A 26,514-nucleotide genomic window follows, 5' to 3' on the forward strand; every position below is an offset into this window, starting at 1 on the left:
GGAGGAAGTGGACGAAGTTCACGAAGTTGACGACGTGGAGGAAGTGGAGGAAGTGAAGGAAGTAGAGGAACTAGAGGAAGTGGACGAAGTGGATGAAGTACAGCAAGTGGAGGAAGTGGAGGATGTGGACGAAGTTGACGAAGTGGAGGACGTTAACGAAGTTGACGAAGTGGAGGAAGTAAAGGAAGAGGATGAAGTGGAGGAAGTGGATGAAGTAGAGGAAGTGGAGGAAGTAGAGGATGTGGACGAAGTTGACGAAATGGAGGAAGTAGACGAAGTTGACGAAGTGGACGAAGTGGAGGAAGTGGATGAAGTAGAGGAAGTGGAGGATGTGGACGAAGTTGACGAAGTGGAGGAAGTTGACGAAGTGGAGGAAGTAAAGGAAGTGGAGGAAGTGGAGGTAGTGGAGGAAGTGGACGAAGAGGAGGAAGTGGACCAAGTGGGGGAAGTGGACGAGGTGGACGAACTAGATGATGTGCACGAAGTTGACGAAGTGGACGAAGGTGACGAAGTGGACGAAGTGTACGAAGTGTGCGAAGTGATGAAAGTGGAGGATGTGGACGAAGTTGATGAAGTGGAGGAAGTGGACGAACTAGACGAAGTGGACGAAGTGGAGGAAGTTGACGAAGTTGACGAAGTTGACGAAATTAAAGAAGTGGACAACGTGGACGAAGTTCACGAAGTGGACGAAGTGGGCGAAGTGGAGGAAGTGGAGGAAGTGGAGGAAGTGGAGGAAGTTGAGGCAGTGGAGGAAGTGGAGGAAGTGGGCGAAGTTGACGAACCGGAGTAAGTGGAGGAAGGGGACGAATATGAGGAAGTGGAGGAAGTGGACGACGTAGACGAACAGGAAGAAATGGAAGAAGTTGACGAAGTGGACGAAGTTGACGAAGTGGACAAAGTGGAGGAAGTGGAAGAAGTGGACGAAGTTGACGAAGTGGACGAAGTGGACGAAGTGGATGAAGTGGAAGAAGTGGAGGAAGTTGAGGAAATGGACAAAGTGGTTGAAGCAGACGAAGTGGACGAAGTTGACAAAGTGGAGGAAGTGAAGGAAGTAGAGGAAGTGGAGGAAGTTGAGCAAGTGGAGGAAGTGGAGGAAGTGGCCGAAGTTGACGACGTGGACGAAGTGGACGAAGATGACGAAGTGGACGAAGTGGTTGAAGTGGTGGAAGTGGACGAAGTGGACGAAGTGGAGGATGTGGATGAAGTGGACGAGGTGGAGGAAGTGGAGGAAGTGGAGGAAGTGGAGGAAGTGGAGGAAGTGGAGGAAGTAGAGGAAGTGGAGGAAGTGGAGAAAGTAGAGGAAGTGGAGGAAGTGGAGGAAGTGGAGGAAGTGGAGGATGTGGACAAAGTTGACGAAGTGGAGGAAGTTGACGAAGTGGAGGAAGTGGAGGAAGTGGAGGAAGTAGCGGAAGTGGAGGAAGTGGAGGAAGTGGATGAAGTAGAGGAAGTGCAGGAAGTGGAGGATGTGGACGATGTAGACGAACTGGAGGAAGTAGACCAAGTTGACGAAGTGGACGAAGTGGACGAAGTGGAGGTAGTGGAGGAAGTGGACGAAGAGGAGGAACTGGACCAAGTGGGGGAAGTGGACGAGGTGGACGAACTAGATGATGTGCACGAAGTGGACGAAGTGGACGAATTGGACGAAGTTGACGAATTGGACAAAGTGGACGAAGGTGACGAAATGGACGAAATGTACGAAGTGGAGGAAGTGGAAGAAGTTGACGAAGTGGACGAGGTGTACGAAGTTGGCGAAGTGGTGGAAGTGGAGGAATGGACGAAGTGGATGAAGTGAAGGAAGTGGATGAAGTGGCGAAATGGAGGAAGCGGAGTAAGTGGAGGAAGTGGACGACGTAGACGAAGGCGACGAAGTGGAGGAAGTGGAGGAAATGGACGACGTAGACGAAGTGGAAGAAATGGAAGAAGTTGACAAGGTGGACGAAGTTGACGAAGTGGAGGAAGTGGAGGTAGTGGACGAGGTGGAGGAAATGGACGAAGTGGACGAAGTTGACGAAGTGGACGAAGTGGATAAAGTGGAAGAAGTTAAGAAAGTTGAGGAAGTAGAGGAAGTTGACGAAGTGGATGAACTTGACGAAGTGGACGAAGTTGACGAAGTGGACGAGGTGGACAAAGTTTACTAAGTAGACGAAGTGGACGAAGTGGACGAGGTGGACAAAGTTTACTAAGTAGACGAAGTGGACGAAGTGGAGGAAGTGGACGAAGTTCACGAAGTTGACGAAGTGGAGGAAGTGGAGGAAGTGAAGGAAGTAGAGGAACTAGAGGAAGTAGACGAAGTCGATGAAGTACAGGAAGTGGAGGAAGAGGAGGATGTGGACGAAGTTGACGAAGTGGAGGACGTTAACGAAGTTGACGAAGTGGAGGAAGTAAAGGAAGAGGATGATGTGGAGGAAGTGGATGAACTAGAGGAAGTGGAGGAAGTAGAGGATGTGGACGAAGTTGACGAAATGGAGGAAGTAGACGAAGGTGACGAAGTGGACGAAGTGGAGGAAGTGGAGGAAGTGGAGGAAGTGGATGAAGTAGAGGAAGTGGAGGATGTGGTCGAAGTTGACGAAGTGGAGGAAGTTGACGAAGTGGAGGAAGTGGAGGAAGTAAAGGAAGTGGAGGAAGTGGACGAAGTGGAGGTAGTGGAGGAAGTGGACGAAGAGGAGGAAGTGGACCAAGTGGGGGAAGTGGGCGAGGTGGACGAACTAGATGATGTGCACGAAGTTGACGAAGTGGATGAAGGTGACGAAGTGGACGAAGTGTGCGAAGTGATGGAAGTGGAGGATGTGGACGAAGTTGATGAAGTGGAGGAAGTGGACGAACTAGACGAAGTGGATGAAGTGGACGAAGTGGACGAAGTGGACGAAGTGGAGGAAGTTGATGAAGTTGACGAAGTTGACGAAATTAAAGAAGTGGACAACGTGGACGAAGTTCACGAAGTGAACGAAGTGGGCAAAGTGGAGGAAGTGGACGAAGTGGACGAAGTGGAGGAAGTTGAGGAAGTGGAGGAAGTGGAGGAAGTGGGCGAAGTTGACGAACCGGAGTAAGTGGAGGAAGGGGACGAATATGAGGAAGTGGAGGAAGTGGACGACGTAGACGAACAGGAAGAAATGGAAGAAGTTGACGAAGTGGACGAAGTTGACGAAGTGGACGAAGTGGAGGAAGTGGAGGAAGTGGACGAAGTTGACGAAGTGGACGAAGTGGAGGAAATGGACGAAGTTGACGATGTGGACGAAGTGGATGAAGTGGAAGAAGTGGAGGAAGTTGAGGAAATGGACAAAGTGGTTGAAGCAGACGAAGTGGACGAAGTTGACAAGGTGGAGGAAGTGAAGGAAGTAGAGGATGTGGAGGAAGTGGAGGACGTGGACAAAGTTGACGAAGTGGAGGAAGTTGACGAAGTTGACGAAATGGAGGTAGTGGAGGAAGTGGAGGAAGTGGAGGAAGTAGAGTAAGTGGAGGAAGTGGAGGAAGTGGATGAAGTAGAGGAAGTGCAGGAAGTGGACGATGTGGACGATGTTGACGAACTGGAGGAAGTAGACCAAGTTGACGAAGTGGACGAAGTGGACGAAGTGGAGGTAGTGGAGGAAGTGGACGAAGAGGAGGAAGTGGACCAAGTGGGGGAAGTGGACGAGGTGGACGAACTAGATGATGTGCACGAAGTGGACGAAGTGGACGAATTGGAAGAAGTTGACGAATTGGACAAAGTGGACGAAGGTGACGAAATGGACGAAATGTACGAAGTGGAGGAAGTGGAAGAAGTTGACGAAGTGGACGAGGTGTACGAAGTTGGCGAAGTGGTGGAAGTGGAGGAATGGACGAAGTGGATGAACTGAAGGAAGTGGAGGAAGTGGCGAAGTGGAGGAAGTGGACGACGTAGACGAAGGGGACGAAGTGGAGGAAGTGGAGGAAATGGACGACGTAGACGAAGGGGAAGAAATGGAAGAAGTTGACAAGGTGGACGAAGTTGACGAGGTGGAGGAAGTGGAGGTAGTAGACGAAGTGGAGGAAATGGACGAAGTGGACGAAGTTGACGAAGTGGACGAAGTGGATAAAGTGGAAGAAGTTGAGAAAGTTGAGGAAGTAGAGGAAGTTGACGAAGTGGACGAAGTTGACGAAGTGGACGAGGTGGACAAAGTTTACGAAGTAGACGAAGTGGACGAAGTGGACGAAGTGGACGAAGTGGACGAAGTTCACGAAGTTGAGGAAGTGGAGGAAGTGGAGGAAGTGAAGGAAGTAGAGGAACTAGAGGAAGTGGACGAAGTGGATGAAGTACAGGAAGTGGAGGAAGTGGAGGATGTGGACGAAGTTGACGAAGTGGAGGACGTTAACGAAGTTGACGAAGTGGAGGAAGTAAAGGAAGAGGATGATGTGGAGGAAGTGGATGAACTAGAGGAAGTGGAGGAAGCAGAGGATGTGGACGAAGTTGACGAAATGGAGGAAGTAGACGAAGTTGACGAAGTGGACGAAGTTGAGGAAGTGGAGGAAGTGGATGAAGTAGAGGAAGTGGAGGATGTGGAGGAAGTTGACGAAGTGGAGGAAGTTGACGAAGTGGAGGAAGTGGAGGAAGTAAAGGAAGTGGAGGAAGTGGACGAAGTGGAGGTAGTGGAGGAAGTGGACGAAGAGGAGGAAGTTGACCAAGTGGAGGAAGTGGACGAGGTGGACGAACTAGATGATGTGCACGAAGTGGACGAAGTGGAGGAATTGGACGAAGTTGACGAATTGGACAAAGTGGACGAAGGTGACGAAATGGACGAAATGTACGAAGTGGAGGAAGTGGAACAAGTTGACGAAGTGGACGAAGTGTACGAAGTTGGCGAAGTGGTGGAAGTGGAGGAATGGACGAAGTGGATGAAGTGAACGAAGTGGAGGAAGTGGCTAAGTGGACGAAGTTGACGAAGTGGAGGAAGCGGAGTAAGTGGAGGAAGTGGACGACGTAGACGAAGGGGACGAAGTGGAGGAAGTGGAGGAAGTGGAGGAAATGGACGACGTAGACGAAGGGGAAGAAATGAAAGAAGTTGACAAGGTGGACGAAGTTGACGAAGTGGAGGAAGTGGACGAAGTGGACGAAGTGGAGGAAATGGATGAAGTGGACGAAGTGGACGAAGTGGACGAAGTGGACGAAGTGGAAGAAGTTGAGGAAGTTGAGGAAGTAGAGGAAGTTGACGAAGTGGACGAAGTGGACGAAGTTCACGAAGTGGACGAAGTGGAGGAAGTGGAGGAAGTGGAGGAAGTGGAGGAACTAGGGGAAGTGGACGAAGTGGATGAAGTACAGGAAGTGGAGGAAGTGGACGATGTGGACGAAAATTGACGAAGTGGAGGACGTTAACGAAGTTGACGAAGTGCAGGAAGTAAAGGAAGAGGATGAAGTGGAGGAAGTGGATGAAGTAGAGGAAGTGGAGGAAGTAGAGGATGTGGACGAAGTTGACGAAATGGAGGAAGTAGACGAAGTAGACGAAGTTGACGAAGTGGACGAAGTGGGGGAAGTGGAGGAAGTAGATGAAGTAGAGGAAGTGGAGGATCTGGACGAAGTTGACGAAGTGGAGGAAGTTGACGAAGTGGAGGAAGTGGAGGAAGTAAAGGAAGTGGAGGAAGTGGAGGAAGTGGATGAAGTAGAGGAAGTGCAGGAAGTGGAGGATGTGGACGAAGTTCACTTAGTGGAGGAAGTAGACGAAGTTGACGAAGTGGATGAAGTGGACGAAGTGGAGGAAGTAGAGGAAGTGGAGGAAGTGGAGGAAGTGGAGGATGTGGAGGAAGTTGACGAAGTGGAGGAAGTTGACGAAGTGGAGGAAGTGAAGGAAGTGGAGGAAGTAGAGGAAGTGGAGGAAGTGGAGGAAGTGCAGGAAGTGGAGGATGTTGACGAACTGGAGGAAGTAGACCAAGTTGACGAAGTGGACGAAGTGGAGGTAGTGGAGGAAGTGGACGAAGAGGAGAAAGTGGACCAAGTGGGGGAAGTGGACGAGGTGGACGAACTAGATGATGTGCACGAAGTGGACGAAGTGGACGAATTGGACGAAGTTGACAAATTGGACGAAGTTGACGAATTGGACAAAGTGGACGAAGGTGACGAAATGGACGAAATGTACGAAGTGGAGGAAGTGGAACAAGTTGACGAAGTGGACGAAGTGTACGAAGTTGGCGAAGTGGTGGAAGTGGAGGAATGGACGAAGTGGATGAAGTGAACGAAGTGGAGGAAGTGGCTAAGTGGACGAAGTTGACGAAGTGGAGGAAGCGGAGTAAGTGGAGGAAGTGGACGACGTAGACGAAGGGGACGAAGTGGAGGAGGTGGAGGAAATGGACGACGTAGACGAAGGGGAAGAAATGAAAGAAGTTGACAAGGTGGACGAAGTTGACGAAGTGGACGAAGTGGAGGAAGTGGAGAAAGTGGAGGAAGTGGAGGAAGTGGACGAAGTGGACGAAGTGGAGGAAATGGATGAAGTGGACGAAGTGGACGAAGTGGAAGAAGTTGAGGAAGTTGAGGAAGTAGAGGAAGTTGACGAAGTGGACGAAGTGGAGGAAGTGGACGAAGTTCACGAAGTTGACGAAGTGGAGGAAGTGGAGGAAGTGGAGGAAGTGGAGGAAGTGAAGGAACTAGAGGAAGTGGACGAAGTGGATGAAGTACAGGAAGTGGACGATGTGGACGAAGTTGACGAAGTGGAGGACGTTAACGAAGTTGACGAAGTGGAGGAAGTAAAGGAAGAGGATGAAGTGGAGGAAGTGGATGAAGTAGAGGAAGTGGAGGAAGTAGAGGATGTGGACGAAGTTGACGAAATGGAGGAAGTAGACGAAGTTGACGAAGTGGACGAAGTGGGGGAAGTGGAGGAAGTGGAGGAAGTAAAGGAAGTGGAGGAAGTGGACGAAGTGGAGGTAGTGGAGGAAGTGGACGAAGAGGAGGAAGTTGACCAAGTGGAGGAAGTGGACGAGGTGGACGAACTAGATGATGTGCACGAAGTGGACGAAGTGGAGGAATTGGACGAAGTTGACGAATTGGACAAAGTGGACGAAGGTGACGAAATGGACGAAATGTACGAAGTGGAGGAAGTGGAACAAGTTGACGAAGTGGACGAAGTGTACGAAGTTGGCGAAGTGGTGGAAGTGGAGGAATGGACGAAGTGGATGAAGTGAACGAAGTGGAGGAAGTGGCTAAGTGGACGAAGTTGACGAAGTGGAGGAAGCGGAGTAAGTGGAGGAAGTGGACGACGTAGACAAAGGGGACGAAGTGGAGGAGGTGGAGGAAATGGACGACGTAGACGAAGGGGAAGAAATGAAAGAAGTTGACAAGGTGGACGAAGTTGACGAAGTGGACGAAGTGGAGGAAGTGGAGAAAGTGGAGGAAGTGGACGAAGTGGACGAAGTGGACGAAGTGGAGGAAATGGATGAAGTGGACGAAGTGGACGAAGTGGAAGAAGTTGAGGAAGTTGAGGAAGTAGAGGAAGTTGACGAAGTGGACGAAGTGGACGAAGTGGAGGAAGTGGACGAAGTTCACGAAGTTGACGAAGTGGAGGAAGTGGAGGAAGTGGAGGAAGTGGAGGAAGTGAAGGAACTAGAGGAAGTGGACGAAGTGGATGAAGTACAGGAAGTGGACGATGTGGACGAAGTTGACGAAGTGGAGGACGTTAACGAAGTTGACGAAGTGGAGGAAGTAAAGGAAGAGGATGAAGTGGAGGAAGTGGATGAAGTAGAGGAAGTGGAGGAAGTAGAGGATGTGGACGAAGTTGACGAAATGGAGGAAGTAGACGAAGTTGACGAAGTGGACGAAGTGGGGGAAGTGGAGGAAGTAGATGAAGTAGAGGAAGTGGAGGATGTGGACGAAGTTGACGAAGTGGAGGAAGTTGACGAAGTGGAGGAAGTGGAGGAAGTAAAGGAAGTGGAGGAAGTGGAGGAAGTGGATGAAGTAGAGGAAGTGCAGGAAGTGGAGGATGTGGACGAAGTTCACTTAGTGGAGGAAGTAGACGAAGTTGACGAAGTGGATGAAGTGGACGAAGTGGAGGAAGTAGACGGACTAGACAAAGTGGACGAAGGTGACGAAGTGGACGAAGTGGACGAAGGTGACGAAGTGGACGAAGTGTAGGAAGTTTGCGAAGTGCAGGAAGTGGAGGATGTGGACGAAGTTGACGAAGTGGAGGAAGTGGACGAACTAGACGAAGTGGACGAAGTGGAGGAAGTTGACGAAGTTGACGAAAATGACGAAGTGGACAACGTGGACGAAGTTGACGAAGTGGACGAAGTGGGCAAAGTGGAGGTAGTCGACGAAGTGGAGGAAGTTGAGGAAGTGGAGGAAGTGGGCGAGGTTGACGAACCAGAGTAGGTGGAGGAAGGGGACAAATATGAGGAAGTGGAGGAAATGGAGGAAGTGGACGACGTAGACGAACAGGAAGAAATGGAAGAAGTTGACGATGTGGACGAAATGGAGGAAGTGGACGAAGTGGAGGAAGTTGACGAAGTTGACGAAGTGGACGAAGTGGAGGAAATGAATGAAGTTGATGAAGTGGACGAAGTGGAAGAAGTGGAGGAAGTTGAGGAAATGGACAAAGTGGTGGAAGCAGACGAAGTGGACGAAGTTGACAAAGTGGAGGAAGTGGACACGGTTGAGGAAGTGGAGGAAGTGGAGGAAGTGCGAAGTTGACGACGTGGACGAAGTGGACGAAGATGACGAAGTGGACGAAGTGGTTGAAGTGGTGGAAGTGGACGAAGTGGAGGATGTGGACGAAGTGGACGAGGTGGAGGAAGTGGAGGTAGTGGAGGAAGTGGAGGAAGTAGAGGAAGTAGAGGAGGTGGAGGAAGTGGAGGAAGTGGACGAAGAGGAGGAAGTAGACCAAGTGGAGGAAGTGGACGAGGTGGACGAACTAGATGATGTGCACGAAGTGGACGAAGTTGACGAATTGGACAAAGTGGACGAAGGTGACGAAATGGACGAAATGTACGAAGTGGAGGAAGTGGAGGAAATTGACGAAGTGGACGTAGTGTACGAAGTTGGCGAAGTGGTCGAAGTGGAGGAATGGACGAAGTGGATGAAGTGGAGGAAGTGGCGAAGTGGACGAAGTTGACGAAGTGGAGGAAGCGGAGTAAGTGGAGGAAGTGGACGACGTAGACGAAGGGGACGAAGTGGAGGAAGTGGAGGAAGTGGACGACGTAGACGAAGGGGAAGAAATGGAAGAAGTTGACAAGGTGGACGAAGTTGACGAAGTGGAGGAAGTGGAGGAAGTGGAGGAAGTGTAGGAAGTGGACGAAGTGGAGGAAATGGACGAAGTGGACGAAGGTGACGAAGTGGACGAAGTGGATGAAGTGGATGAAGTTGAGGAAGTTGAGGAAATGGACAAAGTGGAGGAAGTGGACGATGTGGACGAAGTTGACGAAGTGGAGGAAGTGGAGAAAGTGGAGGAAGTGGAGAAAGTGGGCGAAGTTGACGACGTTGACGAAGCAGACGAAGTTGACGAAATGGACGAAGTGGAGGAAGTGGAAAAGTGGACCAAGATGACGAAGTGGACGAAGTTGACGAAGTGGACGGAGGTGACGGAGGTGACGAAGTGGAGGAAGTGGAGGAAGTGGCGGATGTGGACGAAGTTGACGATGTGGGGGAAGTGAAGGAAGTGGAGGAAGTAGACGAAGTGGTGGAAGTGGACGAAGTTGACGAAGTGGAGGAAGTGGAGGAAGTGGAGGAAGTGGAGGAAGTAGAGGAATTAGAGGAAGTGGAGGAAGTGGATGAAGTAGAGGAAGTGGAGGATGTGGACGAAGTGGACGATGTGGAGGATGTGGAGGAAGTGACAAAGTGGATGAAGTGGACGAAGTTGACGAAGTAGACGAAGTGGACGAAGTGGAGGAAGTGGAGGAAGTAGAGGAAGTGGAGGAAGTGAAGGATGTGGATGAAGTAGAGGAAGTGGAGAAAGTGAAGGATGTGGACGAAGTTGACGAAGTGGAGGAAGTAGACGAAGTTGATGAAGTGGACCAAGTGGAGGATGTGGACGAAGTGGAGGAAATGGACGAACTAGACGAAGTGGATGAAGTGGAGGAAGTGGACGAAGAGGACGAAGTGGAGGAAGTGGAGGAAGTGGAATAAGTGGAGGAAGTGGACGAAGTTGACGAAGTTGACGAAGTGGATAAAGTGGACGATGATGACGAAGTGGACGAAGTGTACGAAGTTGGCGAAGTGGAGGAAGTGGAGGAAGTGGAGGAAGTGGACGAAGTGGAGGAAGTGGAGGAAGTGGAGGAAGTGGACGAAGTTGACGAAGTGGAAGAAGTTGACGAAGTTGACGAAGTGGAGGAAGTTGAGGAAGTGGAGGAAGTAGAGGAAGTGCAGGAAGTGGAGGAAGTCGAGGAAGGGGAGGAAGTAGAGGAAGTGGAGGAAGTGACAAAGTGGATGAAGTGGACGAAGTTGACGAAGTAGACGAAGTGGACGAAGTGGAGGAAGTAGAGGAAGGAGAGGAAGTGGAGGAAGTGAAGGATGTGGATGAAGTAGAGGAAGTGGAGAAAGTGAAGGATGTGGACGAAGTTGACGAAGTAGAGGAAGTAGACGAAGTTGATGAAGTGGACCAAGTGGAGGATGTGGACGAAGTGGAGGAAATGGACGAACTAGACGAAGTGGATGAAGTGGAGGAAGTGGACGAAGAGGACGAAGTTGACGAAGTGGAGGAAGTGGAGGAAGTGGAATAAGTGGAGGAAGTGGACGAAGTTGACGAAGTTGACGAAGTGGATAAAGTGGACGATGATGACGAAGTGGACGAAGTGTACGAAGTTGGCGAAGTGGAGGAAGTGGAGGAAGTGGAGGAAGTGGACGAAGTGGAGGAAGTGGAGGAAGTGGACGAAGTGGACGAAGTTGACGAAGTGGAAGAAGTTGACGAAGTTGACGAAGTTGACGAAGTGGAGGAAGTTGAGGAAGTGGAGGAAGTAGAGGAAGTGCAGGAAGTGGAGGAAGTCGAGGAAGTGGAGGAAGTAGAGGAAGTGGAGGAAGTGGAGCATGTGGAGGAAGTGGCGAAGTGAACGAAGTTGACGAAGTTGACGAAGTTGACGAAGTTGACGAAGTTGACGAAGTTGACGAAGTGGACGAAGTGGACGAAGTTGACGAAGATGAAGAGGTGGACGATGTGGACGAGGTGGACTAATTTAACGAAGTTGTCGAAGTAAACGTAGTGGAGGAAATGGACGAAGTTGATGAAGTTGACGAAGTGGACGAAGCGGATGAAGTGGACGAAGTGGACGATGTGGAGGAAATGGAGGAAGTGGAGGAAGTTGACGAAGTTGACAAAGTGGAAGAAGTGGAGGAAGTGGCGAAGTGGACAAAGTTTGCGAAGTTGACGAAGTGGACGAAGTTGACGAAGTGGAGGAAGTGGAGGAAGTGGAGGAAGCGGTGGAAGTGGATGATGTAGAGGAAGTGGAGGAAGTGGAGGATGTGGACGAAGTTGACGAAGTGGAGGAAGTAGACTAAGTTGACGAAGTGGACGAAGTGGAGGAAGTGTACGAAGTGGACGATTAGGGTTTGATGTACTCTATTTGAAACCTGGTTTCTTGTGATGGTTTGCTATTAACTGTGATTGTGTGATAAGTAATGCTGAATGATGCTTATGATTAATTGATGTTGAGATGATGTGCACATTAAAATGCTTATATAGGTGATTCACAAGCTTTGTGAACAAATGTGTAATATCATGATTGTGATTGTGAAATTAAGCAGGATGTGCATGTCAAATGTGAATGAGCTTATATGTGAGGTTTTGAGCTCCAGAGTTGTTATTGTTGAATGCTATTACTTTGAAAGCATGAATGACTTTGCCCAGGTTTTCTATGATTGAATCAATTGCTTGTTTTGCATCATATGATCAAAGGCCGTGTTTTTGAAACCCTTTTTATTGGCCAAATTCATAAAGTTAGCCTTCTAAAAGAGAACACGTTGTGTTCTATCCTTTGAACCCTTAGCCTTAAATATACACTGAACACCCTTGATTGAAAATCTTTACCTTGAGTTAAGTAGAAGATCTTGTGTGGTATTGTTAAATGTTCAAGTTTGGGGTTATTGGGGAAACATGAAAAAGGAAAAAGCATTGAGCTAACAGCTAAAAAGTAAGAATATGCAAAGAAAAGAAAAGAAAAAGAAGCAAAGCTCAATGCAAATGCAAAAGCAAAGGCAAAAGAAAGTTGGGAATGAATAAGAAGATTGTGTTGTTATGATTCTCTTAACTCAAGGATTTTGTGATCCAGAAAAACCAATTTTCTTGTTAGCCCAGCCACATTATAAGCCATTGAAAAGTCCTTGTGATGATGCATGCTTGTGAATGTATTTGATTGTGGTTAAATGAAAGGCAAAGTTGATTCATGTGACATTGTGATAGTGGAGTGAATGAGTGAAACACTTTACCTCTTATACACTTGTGTGTTGAGTGAAACACTTTACCTAGTGAGGAAATATTCCATAAGCACATGAACATCCATGCTTAATTGATTGATCATTCATGAAAAATAGCATTTGTTGGAATTTAAATGACTTTGTGAACACTAAAGCATGTGCACATCTTGATTGAACTCTTGGTCTTAAGTTTGAGTGAAGTTATTACTTATCTTGAAAAGAGGATTTTGAATGAGTGAACCATCATATGAATTGGTTGAAGATGGAGTTACATTTTATTTGCTTGAGGACAAGCAAAGTTCTAAGTTTGGGGTTGTGATAACAGTTGAAAAACTGTTATTTTCATGCTTAAAGTTGATACTAAAAGCAACCTTTAGACTTAGAAACTAGCTTGAAATCATGCCTTTTGTTTATATTTTCAGAAATAAGAGAGCTGGACAGGTTTATGCTTGATTTAAGTGTTCTTGTGCAGGTTTTGAGGTGAATTTGGTGAAAGAAGTGAAGAATAAGAGAGAGGACATTCGAAAAGACAAGAAAGAGTGCAAAAAGGAGAAGTCGAAGGCACCGCTCAGCGGCAAAATACCGCTGAGCGGCACTCAAGAGGTGACGTTGGAACCGCTGAGGGGCAAAATGGCCGCTGAGGGGAAGAAAGAAGACGCGCAATCACCGCTGAGCGGTAAATACCGCTGAGCGGCACTTTTTGGGCTTGGACTTTTGTAATCTTTTGTAACTCTAGATTAGTATATAAGGGCTTGCACGTCCTATAGTTAGCATCTTTGGCAGAAACGAGGGAAACACTCTCTCTTTCACCCCTTTGAAGGAGGATCTTGGATGCTCAGGCTACCTCTTCACCTTTATTGGGTTTATTCTTTCATACTTTCATTGTTATTCATCTAGGTTCACCATGAATATGGTGAACTAAACCTTGTATGTTTGTTGGGGAATCAAAGTAATCTCTTGAAGCTCTCATATATGGATTTGTTGAGTACATCTTTGAATTAAGACATATGCTTTCTTTCATCATTAGTTAGGGTTTTTCCTCTTTGCTCAATGCTTGCATTGTTTAACTCATTCTAATGCATGATTATTGGTTTTGTTGATACGGACACGTACGGGGAAATCTAGATCCGGGGAATTTCTCCCAATATTATACTGACAATATTATATTGGTTGCCTTTAAGCTCCTGCACTCATGAACTAATCATTAGGAATGCTAGGAATTGTATGAACTATATGATTAGGGAGAAGCCATCTAGAATGGTACATTAGAGAGTGGCATTAACAATGATGATTTGAATGTTGAATTCCTAAAATATATGAGAGTGGATGAGATGAAATTGACCCCCAACAACATATTCATTCATATATTTCCTTGAAAGTGTTTATCTTTTGTCTTTGTCATTGATCAATTCATGCATACATATTTAATTTTCGTCTTTGCATATTAAACTTCAATTATTGTGTTCTTAAGTCTTAGCTAATCAACAAATCACATAACTAAACTAGGCCGTGAGTCCTTTGGGAGAACGATACTTGGTCTTACCAAGTTTATTACTTGAAACGATTCGGTCATACTTGCCGATTGTGAAACAAGTTTGTGACATCATATTTTGGTGCTTACAAATTTGTCCATCAGCAGGAAGTGGAGGAAGTGGAGGAAGTAGAGGTGATGAGAGGGTCGCACCTCCCAACAAAAGTTGTGCATAAAAGAATGCAGTATAGACTAGGAAGTGACTCCTAGGTCGTCTCTCAAGGACCAAATGTGGGTTCAGTCTTAGGTCAAACACGTAGTGGGGGGGGGGGGTGATTGAAAGTGTTTTTGTGATTCAAAACGAACTAAACTAAAATTGGAAATTAAATGCAACCAAACACAATTGAAAACATAAGGAAAACACTGGAATAAAACATTAATGCTTAATTGTTTGGACCAATTAGGATGCAATGGTAAAGGTAAAAATGAAATGCTCATTGTATTAAACAACATAAACGAAAAGAAACGAAATAGCATTGGAACGCATCAACACTACTAAAAGGAAAAGAAAGGGCATCAACAGTAAAAGGCATAATGTAAACTAGAAAAATTTTAAATGCAAAATTAATATATAAAACATAAAATGCAACTTGTTCATGCGTGAAGAGCAAAATAAGGGACCCTAGCTCTCATTTCCCAGGACGTGGCAGCAGCTGGACATCATGCTCACCAAATGAAAGAAAAAAAAAATCTGCATGGTGCTGTTTGCGCTTTCTAAGGAAAAATTAATTCCCCTCCACCTCCTCCAGCAAACAGCGTGCACAAGCCGTGACACACCATTCCAATTTGTGTTCCAGCTCATTCCGTGCACACCATTCTCTCTCTCGGTTGCAGCTGGGACAACACATCACCGCTCCAAACTTCCACAATCAGTCACCGTGTTTCTTCTTCTATGCACACCAACGCTTTCTTGATTGGAGGCCGTGACACCTCATGCTTCAAGCAATGCTTCCAGCTCCACTTTCCGTTTCTCTACTGCCCCATGTGCGTGCTTTCTCAAATCAACACCTTTATCTCCTCTCCGTGCCAACCTGTGCAGCTCCCTGCTTTCAGCTCCTTCAATCTTCTCCAGCTCCTCTTTCCATCACCTTTCCAGCACCTTCAATCACCGTGACAGCTTGGAATCAAGAATACAAAATAGTGCTCAATCCATTTCTAGAGAAAGCCGCATGAATGCACTCCCAGTATTTTCATTCTTTTTCAACGTTCAAAACCAAAGTCCCTAAAAACGAGAGACCGAGAGTGTCTGGGAAAAATGTGTGGCGGCTAGGCTTATTTGTTAAGGCCGTGTGTCCCTCTTTAGGGTAGGGTCCACACATACAAAAACAAAAACCCTAGGTCCAAATCACTAACTTCTAATTTTTGGATCTAATCTAGTTTACCAAAAATTGACCCAAAATATAAGAGTTGATTCAAAAATTCTAGACTACTGAATTACAATTTAATTAATTCAAAAATGTTTGTCTGGAGAGTCTTGAATTTATTCGGCATTCTTCCTGATGTCCCAAAATCTATTTCCGAAATTTTCCTGCACTTCAAAAATGCACTTAATCAGCTCAGAAAACCCAAATTAGCACAATTACAAATTTCCGACCAAATTGAGCAGAATTCGGAAAACGGGGAAATAACAAACAATTAAACACAATTCCCTGGTTTATTTAAGTGCAATAAACTAAATATAATTCAAGAAATAATGACTCATCAAGAGGAAATGGAGGAAGTGGAGCATGTGGAGGAAGTTGACGAAGTGGACGAAGTGGAGGAGGTGGACGAAGTTGACGAAGTGGATGAAATGGACGAAGGTGACGAAGTGGACGAAGTGTACGAAGTTGGGGAAGTGGAGGAAGTGGAGGATGTGGAGTAGTGGCGAAGTGGTCGAAGTTGACGAAGGGGACAAAGCAGAGGAAGCAGAGGAAGCGGAGGAAGCGGAGGAAGCAGGAAAGTGGAGCAAGTTGACGAGGTGGACGAAGTGGACGACGTGGAAAAAGTGGAAGAAGAATAAGAAGAAGTGGACGAAGTCGAGGAAGTGGCGAAGTGGACGAAGTTGACGAAGTGGAGGAAGTAGAGAAAGTGGAGGAAGCGGAGGAAGTGGTGGAAGTGGAGGAAGTGGAGGAAGTGTTCGAAGTGGAGGAAGTAGACAAAATTGACGAAGTTGACGAAGAGGAGGAAGCAGAGGAAGCGGAGGAAGTGGAGGAAGTGGAGGAAGTGAAGAAAGTAGAGGAAATGGACAAAGTGGCGGAAGTGGACGAAGTTGACGAAGTGGAGGAAGTGAAGGAAGTTGAGGAAATGGAGGACGTGGGCGAAGTTGACGACGTTGACGAAGGGGATGAAGTTGACGAAGTGGATGAAATGGAGGAAGTGGACGAAGTGGACGAAGTGGACGAAGTGGAGGATGTGGAGGAAGTGGACGAAGTTGACGAAGTCGACGAAGTGGACGAAGTTGACGAAGTGGACGAAGTTGATGAAGTGGACGAAGGTGACGAAGTTGACGAAGTGTACGAAGTTTGCATAGTGGAGGAAGTGAAGGAAGTGGAAGAAGTGGACAACGTGGACGAAGTGGACAAAGTTGACGAAGTGGACGAAGTGGACGAAGTGGACGAAGTGGACGAAGTGGACGAAGTGGAGGATGTGAAGGAAGTGGAGGAAGTGGAGGAAGGGCGAAGTGGCGAAGTTGCGAAGTGGATGAAGTGGACGAAGCGGTGGAAGCGGAGGGAGGAAGAGGAGGAAGTTGACGAAGTTGAAGAAATTGACGAAGTTGACGAAGTGGAGGAAGCGGAGGAAGTGGAGGAAGCGGAGGAAGTGGAGGAAGTGGACGAAGTTGAGGAAGTGGACAAAGTTGAAGAAGTTGACGAAGTGACAGAACTGGATGAAGTGGAGGAAGTGGAGGAAGTGGACGAAGTGGAGGAAGTGGAGGAAGGGGACGAAGTGGACAAACTGGAGGAAGCGGAGGAAGCTGAGGGAGGAAGTGGAGGAAGCGGAGGAAGCGGAGGAAGCGGAGGAAGTGGACGAAATTGAAGAAATTGACGAAGTGGAGGAAGGGGACGAAGTGGACAAAGTTGAAGAAGTTGACGAAGTGGAGGAAGCGGAGAAAGTGGAGGAAGTGGAGTAAGTGGAGGAAGTGGAGGAAGTTGACGAAGTTGACGAAGTTGAGAAGTGGATGAGGTCGACGAAGTGGACGAAGTGGACGAACTGGAGGAAGTGGACAAACTTGAGGAAGCGGAGGAAGCGGAGGAAGCGGAGGGAGGAAGTGGAGGAAGTTGAGTGATGAGTCGTTATTTCTTGAACTATATTTAATTTATTGCATTTAAATAAACTAGGGAATTGTGTTTAATTGTCTGTTATTTCCCCGTATTCCGAATTCTGCTTAATTTGGTCGGAAATTCGTAATTGTGCTAATTTGGGTTTTCTGACCTGATTAAGTGCATTTCTGGTTGTAGGGATGTTGTGGAAACATCATCTGGAGCATTGGGATATGGCGTGACACACTCAAAGGCTCAACATTTAGTCATTTAGATTCTAATTAAAGTTTTAATTTCGTTTTCTAGAAGCCCTTAATTAGAATTAGGTGTTTTGGACCCTTTTAGGGGCAATTTTGTAAAAAAAAAAAAAGAAGACCCATTTGTAGGTGATTGGAGGGTCGCACCTCCCAACAAAAGTTGTGCATAAAAGAATGCAGTATAGACTAGGAAGTGACTCCTAGGTCGTCTCTCAAGGACCAATTTGGGTTCAGTCTCAGATCTAAACACGTAGTGGGGGTTTTAATGGTGTTTTTGTGCGGATAAAATTAAACACGACTGAATTAAAAACGTTGAAATAAAATTTAAAGACTGTAAAACCAAAAGGTAAAAGATAGTAAATTATGCGGTGTTTGAAATTAAAATGCTCGAAACAATAAACATGCAGGAAACGTGATAATGGCCAATTGAAATGCACATTCATAACGAAAATGGTACTAAAAAAAAACAATACATGAACACGGGTGAGATGAACCAAACTTTGCGAAATTCAAACAACATTAAACGTTCACAACTCAGTGCTACTGAAAAAAGAAAGAAAGAAAACTAAAATGTTGTGCCGAGAACCTAGAGCTATCTACTGGAATGGTGGAATGAAAAATGCAGCTCCTGGAAGAGAAACCCTCTCCCAGCCCGTAACACCTCTAAAGTGAATCAGCACACGGCAGTCTAGGACGTCACCAGGCCATGACAACACCATTTCGTTTCTCCATGAAAATGAATCAGCGCCCCCATCCCATGTGCGCACCTAAGCTGCTGGAAAACCATGATTAAAAAAAAAACAAATGAAATCGCTGCCGGAATCAAAATCACCGCTGCACCTCTTCTTCATTCCGTGAAAACAAAATGCAACTTTTTCCAAAATAAAGATGTATATAAAGTGGCAGAAAGCACCGTGCAGTAGTGACAAAGCTCAATGACAAATGTGCTGGAGTAAAATAAAAATGCAACAAGTAAACTAAGCATTTAAATGCAATTCAAAAACAACGTTTTCTAAAAACCAAGAGCAGAATGATAGAATCCTCTAGCCGTAACCCTCCATCTCTGTTACTGTAATTTTTCTAAGTGAAAGATCCCCACTTTTGTTGAAATGCAGAAAAGAAAGGGTGGCGGCTGACGCTCCACACCCAGCCCTCTCATTTTTTCATTTAATATAGCATGCCCTATTCACTTTGGACACGTCAGCTGCTGGATGCACCCCCATATTTGCTTGCTGTCACCAGGCCGTGGATGTTGCTGATGGATGATGAGTCCGCTAGAATTTCTGGACCGTGTGCGTGAAAGCATGGACGCTGCTGTGCTTTCATTTTTCTTCACGCACCACCTAAGAAAGCTGCCATGGACGCTCACGTTTCTGGATCAGTGCTGGATGCACCCCCTACATTGTTGGACGCGTGCGGAGTGTGCTGGACGTGCGTTGTCTTCCACTCTGCTGGACGTTCGTTCTGGAAGTGTCTGGACGTGCTGGACGTGCGTGCTGGATGTGTGCGGACGTGCGCTTCATCTTTGTTGGACGCTCGTCCTGGATTTGTTGGACGCTCGTCCTGGATTTGTGCGGACGCTCGTCCTGGATTTGTGCGGACGCTCGTCCTGGATGTGTGCAGACGCTCGTCCTGGATGTGTGCGGACGCGCGCTTCATCTTTGTTGGACGCTCGTCCTGGATTTGTTGGACGCTCGTCCTGGATTTGTGCGGACGCTCGTCCTGGATTTGTGCGGACGCTCGTCCTGGATTTGTGCGGACGCTCGTCCTGGATGTGTGCAGACGCTCGTCCTGGATGTGTGCGGACGCACGTCCTCAGCGAGAAGCCAAATCAGGTCGTGCGTGCCATCTGCTGGACGCTCGTGCTCCTGTTGGGTGCAGGCCGTGAGCCTCTTTTTCTTCAAGCACCACTTCTTAGCTTCTCCAACCAAGCCCATCTCCAGGTGCACTCCCATAATTTAAATCCACACCTCCTCAGATTTAGCCTCTAAATGTCCCAAATATTATCCAACAATTTCCCTATAATTAATAATGCAAATAATTAGCTCAAATAATTCAAATTAATTAAAATAAGAATTTTTGGTCAAATTAAGCACAATTATCAAAAACGGGAAAATACCGGACAATTAAGCACAATTCCCCGATTAAATTCGGTACAATAAACTAAGTGAAGTGAATAAAATATTGACTCATCAGTAGGACATGTGCCTTTTTAGTTAGGGTTTTATTGTGTGGACCCCACCCTTATTAAAAGGATAGCACACGGCCTAGTTAGCCGTCACTTGCATTTAGTCATTTTACTCTCTTGTTTTATTTGTTTTGGAGGTTCTTGTAATGGGGGAATATATTTTTCTTTGACTCTGGGTTTTTGGGAACGTTGGGATAATGAATGAAGAACACATTTCTCTTTTTCTTGGAGTATAAAAACGGTGATTCATAGTGTGTGTGATGGTTGATTTCATCTTCAAGTTAAAAAAAAAGAAGAAACGCTGTCACAGTTTTGTTGGCTTTGAATGTTCCCTTTGTTTTATTCTGCCACACACAATGTACATTCATTTTTCTTAGTTTGGAGAAATGATGATTTAATTTGGGAAGCGTTACACGCTGTGCTGGAAGAGACGTGTGGAAGTTTGGTGACACAGCTTGTGTGGAAGGCACACATTTAAAGTTATTTTAGAAGCAAGACAGCAACACGTTGATGGCTAATGTGGAGTGGGAGAATAGAAGCACTTTCATACAGCTGATTTACGGAGATTAATGGAGAGGCACGGATCCCAAAGGTGGAGTTGATTCATATTGCTGGAAGCACGTTTGAACGGACAACAGCAAGAGAAATTGTAGTAGCACGTTAGGTGAAGTGTGAGGTGTCACGTGGATTTCTATCCTTGGAAGTGAAGCACAGAAATTTTGGAGAAAGGAGATATCTTGGGAGAATAAGGTCTAGGTGATGGGACGTTGGCAGCAGCAACAATGCATTTCCTTTATTACTTTGAGAATGAAGAGGTGATTAGATGGGGGTAGGTGTACTTGTTTGGTGATAATTTTGAGAGAAGAAATATTTGTGTTTCGTCAGGATTTAGAACCCTAATCCAAAACATTCAAAGTTTTCTGCTCTGATGTCCAGTTGTGTTGTCTTCTCTCTTCTCCTTGTCCAAGCCGCGGGGGAGGGTGCCTGCAAAAGACACTCCGACGCTCAATTCTGTGACTTTGCGTAATAATCTTGTAATCAAGATTTAGTTATCAGAGCTCTAAGTTTTTAGTTCAAGTTCAAGTTACCTGTCCTCCTTACCAGACAAATATTTATAAATTATAATGAGCTTACCGTTAGGTCTGACTCATTAACCACCAATGAATGACAATATTAATTGTCAATAAATGTCAATTATTTTCATTACCTCCCCGACAGTTATTACTATTAATTACCTTAACGGCTGATTTAACCGATCGGTTTATAGACCTGAGAGTATCATCGGTCGGGCTGATTTAACCAATCGGTTCATTGACCTGAGAGGTATCATCGGTCAGGCTGATTTAACCAATCAGTTCATTGACCTGAGACGTATCATCGGTTGGGCTGATTTAACCGGTCGGTTTATTGACCTGAGAGAAATCACCGGTCGGACGACTCTTCTGCACCCTTACCGTTCGGTCGGCTATGATCCCATAGTAACAATTTGCTTTGGAGAAATGGATGCAGCGAGGAACATGTGCATTGGAGGTGATGGTGATTGACTATTGAGGGCATTGGTGTACGGTGGTAGGCTTTGAGAAAAGGAATTTTATTCAATTGCTTTGGAGCATAAGGGAGCAACTTCACGGTGATGAAGTTCATTTCATTTCTTGTACAAAGCAAGTTGATTGATTATTGGATGGCGCGCACGTAGTTGGAGGTAAAAATGGTTTTTGTCTTTCTTTATTCACACTTGCACTGAGAATGTTTGATATTATATGTTGGAATGCATTCAGCTTGGAAGGAGCTTACTAAGTCATTTTATTTTCACTTTTCAAACGTTTTTAACACCGTTTCCGTGATGAATGTTGCATTTCATTTTCCTGCTGTGCGTTTTCCAAACTGCTGCAATGTTTAATTAATTTATTAGTTAAGCATTACTCTTTTAATTGAAGTTTTATTCCAGCCGTGTGCATTTGATTGTTTATATTTTGATAGCTTTAATTGCGTTTGGATATTTACCCATTGCATTGTTTACTTTAATGTTTGCATGCACTTTAATGCTTTCAGTTATATTCGGTTTTGTTTACTTTCCGGTTTCAATTTAGTTTAATTGCATTCACAAAACACATCCAAACCCCCCCCCCCCACTTCGTGTTTGACCTAAGCCACGAACCATATTTGGTCCTTGAGAGACGACCTAGGAGTCACTTCCTAGCACTGTACTGCATTCTTTAATGCATATCAAATTTGACGGGCCGCGACAGCCCGCATCAAATTTTGGCGCCGCTACCGGGGACCAACGGTTCGATTTTAGGTCTTTTGTTGTGTTAATGTGTTGTTTGAGTGTTTGTATATGTTTTGTCTTGTATGTTTGAGTATTTGTGCCTGTTTTGTTTGCTTAGGTTGTTTTGTGTGTTTGAATTTTTTTTTGTGCTATCGTTTCATGATTTTAGGGTGTTGTGACTTAGTGTATGACTAGTGGTAATCCTGGGCCTATACCACCCTTTGATCCGGAGATTAATAGGACTTTTCATAGGTTAGCTAGACATTCTAGAAATTTGTCTTTAGAGTCTCTTTTTGAGTCTGTTCCATTAGATACTGTTGATGGACAAATTTGTAAGCACCAAAATATGATGTTACAAACTTGTTTCACAATCGGCAAGTATGACCGAATCGTTTCAAGTAATAAACTTGGTAAGACCAAGTATCGTTCTCCCAAAGGACTCACGGCCTAGTTTAGTTATGTGATTTGTTGATTAGCTAAGACTTAAGAACACAATAATTGAAGTTTAATATGCAAAGACGAAAATTAAATATGTATGCATGAATTGATCAATGACAAAGACAAAAGATAAACACTTTCAAGGAAATATATGAATGAATATGTTGTTGGGGGTCAATTTCATCTCATCCACTCTCATATATTTTAGGAATTCAACATTCAAATCATCATTGTTAATGCCACTCTCTAATGTACCATTCTAGATGGCTTCTCCCTAATCAAATAGTTCATACAATTCCTAGCATTCCTAATGATTAGTTCATGAGTGCAGGAGCTTAAAGGCAACCAATATAATATTGTCAGTATAATATTGGGAGAAATTCCCCGGATCTAGATTTCCCCGTACGTGTCCGTATCAACAAAACCAATAATCATGCATTAGAATGAGTTAAACAATGCAAGCATTGAGCAAAGAGGAAAAACCCTAACTAATGATGAAAGAAAGCATATGTCTTAATTCAAAGATGTACTCAACAAATCCATATATGAGAGCTTCAAGAGATTACTTTGATTCCCCAACAAACATACAAGGTTTAGTTCACCATATTCATGGTGAACCTAGATGAATTACAATGAAAGTATGAAAGAATAAACCCAATAAAGGTGAAGAGGTAGCCTGAGCATCCAAGATCCTCCTTCAAAGGGGTGAAAGAGAGAGTGTTTGCCTCGTTTCTGCCAAAGATCTCTAACTAAAGGACGTGCAAGCCCTTATATACTAATCTAGAGTTACAAAAGATTACAAAAGCCCAAGCCCAAAAAGTGCCGCTCAGCGCCATTTACCGCTCAGCGGTGGTTACGCGTCTTCTTTCTTCCCCTCAGCGGCCATTTGCCCCTCAGCGGTTCCAACGCCACCTCTTTGAGTGCCGCTCAGCGGTAGTTTGCCGCTGAGCGGTGCCTTCGACTTCTCCTTTTTGCACTCTTTCTTGTCTTTTCTAATGTCCTCTCTCTTATTCTTCACTTCTTTCACCAAATTCACCCCAAAACCTGCACAAGAACACTTAAATCAAGCATAAACCTGTCCAGCTCTCTTATTTCTGAAAATATAAACAAAAGGCATGATTTCAAGCTAGTTTCTAAGTCTAAAGGTTGCTTTTAGTATCAACTTTAAGCATGAAAATAACAGTTTTTCAACTGTTATCACAACCCCAAACTTAGAACTTTGCTTGTCCTCAAGCAAACAAAATGTAACTCCATCTCCAACCAATTCATATGATGGTTCACTCATTCAAAATCCTCTTTTCAAGATAAGTAATAACTTCACTCAAACTTATGACCAAGAGTTAATTCAAGATGTGCACATGCTTTAGTGTTCACAAAGTCATTTAAGTTCCAACAAATGCTATTTTTCATGAATGATCAATCAATTAAGCATGGATGTTCATGTGCTTATGGAATCTTTCCTCACTAGGTAAAGTGTTTCACTCAACACACAAGTGTATAAGAGGTAAAGTGTTTCACTCATTCACTCCACTATCACAATGTCACATGAATCAACTTTGCCTTTCATTTAACCACAATCAAATACATTCACAAGCATGCATCATCACAAGGACTTTTCAATGGCTTATAATGTGGCTGGGCTAACAAGAAAATTGGTTTTTCTGGATCACAAAATCCTTGAGTTAAGAGAATCATAACAACACAATCTTCTTATTCATTCCCAACTTTCTTTTGCCTTTGCTTTTGCATTTGCATTGAGCTTTGCTTCTTTTTCTTTTCTTTTCTTTGCATATTCTTACTTTTTAGCTCTTAGCTCAATGCTTTTTCCTTTTTCATGTTTCCCCAATAACCCCAAACTTGAACATTTAACAATACCACACAAGATCTTCTACTTAACTCAAGGTAAAGATTTTCAATCAAGGGTGTTCAGTGTATATTTAAGGCTAAAGGTTCAAAGGATAGAACACAACGTGTTCTCTTTTAGAAGGCTAACTTTATGAATTTGGCCAATAAAAAGGGTTTCAAAACACGGCCTTTGATCATATGATGCAAAACAAGCAATTGATTCAATCATAGAAAACCTAGGCAAAATCATTCATGCTTTCAAAGTAATAGCATTCAACAATAATAACTCTGGAGCTCAAAACCTCACATATAAGCTCATTCACATTTGACATGCACATCCTGCTTAATTTCACAATCACAATCATGATATTATGCATTTGTTCACAAAGCTTGTGAATCACCTGTATAAGCATTTTAATGTGCACATCATCTCAACATCAATCAATCAATAAGCATCATCAAGCATTACTTATCACACAATCACAGTTAATAGCAAACCATCATAAGGAACCAGGTGTTCAATAGAGTACATCATACCCTAATCTAAAAACAAAAACAAATAAGTTCAGAAAACTTAAACCACAAAAGCATAATCATATGATAGCATTCATCAGTAAATGCTATCTCAGCTCCTCATCAGTCCGAGCTCTCTGTATCTTCCTCTTCCTCTTCATCATCATCTTCATCAAATGCATCCTCCTCCTCAGCTTCATCTTCATCCATGTCTCGGGCTGAAGCTTCAGCTGCTTCAGCTCCTCCATGCCATGGTTCTTCTGGCCAAGCTACCACATTATGGAATTCATCCATAGTCCACCTGTGTGCTGGAGGGGTATCATACATCCCCACTATCATCTCAGCCGTGGCCACCTGCCCTCTGTGGATGGACTGCAACTGAGCACCTATAAGAGACATATACATGTCCCTCATCTGGAATGGTTCTGCCTCATGAGTATCAGCAGAAGTCCTGCTCTGTGCTGGCCTTCTCTCTCTACGAGCCTGGCGTGGTGGCACTGGCTGGGCTGCCTCCTCACCTCCACAGTACTGTCTGTAATAGGCCTCATCTATAACTTTTCTTGGCCTCTCAAATGGTGGAACAGAAGTGTCCACCCCAGCTAGCTTGCAAAGGTGAGTGATCAAAGAAGGATGTCCCAGTGGTGCTTTGTTGTTTGAGGTGTTAGCACACACACTAATCTCATCAGCTATCACCTGCCCAATATTAACATTCAAGTTTCTGATAGCACAGTAGATGAAGAGTGCCCTGCTGAGAGTAATATCTGACACATGTGAACATGGCTGAATGTTGGCATGAGAAAATGCCATCCAATACTTTGCAAGAGGAGTCAAATCTGTCCTCCTAATATTAACCACTGAGCCAGATCTATTCCTTTGGAAGTGTCCTCCAGGTATGCACAATACTCTCTCAACATCCTCAAAGTCAGCACCTTCCTCCATGCTAAGAGCAAACTGGCATTGCTCACCAGCCCACACAGTATCCAGAAAGTTATTGATAGAGTCAGGATCATACCTGATAGCATTGCCTCTAACATAGCCCAAATAATTCTCAGCTGGATAATCACCAATCTTCTTTGCATTGGTGTAGAATTCTTTCACCACAGCTATGTTGGCAGGTGATGGATAAGTGGCTAGCTTTCCCCAATCATTCCCTAACACTTGCTCTCCAAATTGAGGAGCAAAGTTAGGTATCATTCCAACCTTTCTCTCCATTAGAAGTCTCCTGTCCTGAACCACCCTAAAGTGCTTCTCATGTTTCCTAGAGAGGAACCTGCCATTATGGGGCTGCTCTGGTTCCTTTTCCTTTCTCTTGGTTGCCATGGTTTTCAATCTCTTTCCTGAAGAGGATGTCATTCCTGCATTCAATCATAAATCCAAAACCACAGAACATGATGTTAATCATTAGTAAACACAAAACAAAACTCCTTTTGAAGCTAAACCACCGCTGAGGGCCAGAATTTCCCCTCAGCGCCACCAGTGCCACATTCAAACACGCAACAAACCAGAAAAAGCAAATCTGGCAGAGTGCCGCTCAGCGGTAAATGCCGCTCAGCGGTGATCTGCAGATTTTTGCAAATCTCATTTTTAAACTGTCCTAACTCCACCCAAATGCAATTTTCAGTTTTCCAGTTCATAATCAAGCAGTTTAATCGGTTCAAACATCAAATATATCATCAAATCATGCATAGAAATCAAAACCCCTAAATATTCATGCTTTGACAATCACAGTCAATTTCAAGAACCCTAGAATGAACAAAATGCATTTTACTTACTTGGGTGGAGATGCTAGATGATATGAGAATGCTTCCAAACTAGAATGCTCTCTTCCAACCCCAAACTTTGATAGCACACTAGTGTAAAAGTGAGTGGAAGAGAAATTTTCTAAAGAGGGAAGAGTAAA

Source organism: Vigna umbellata, chromosome 6 (genome assembly GCF_029865625.1).
Source record: "Vigna umbellata cultivar VRB3 chromosome 6, Vumbellata_1.0, whole genome shotgun sequence".
Taxonomy (NCBI): domain Eukaryota; kingdom Viridiplantae; phylum Streptophyta; class Magnoliopsida; order Fabales; family Fabaceae; genus Vigna; species Vigna umbellata.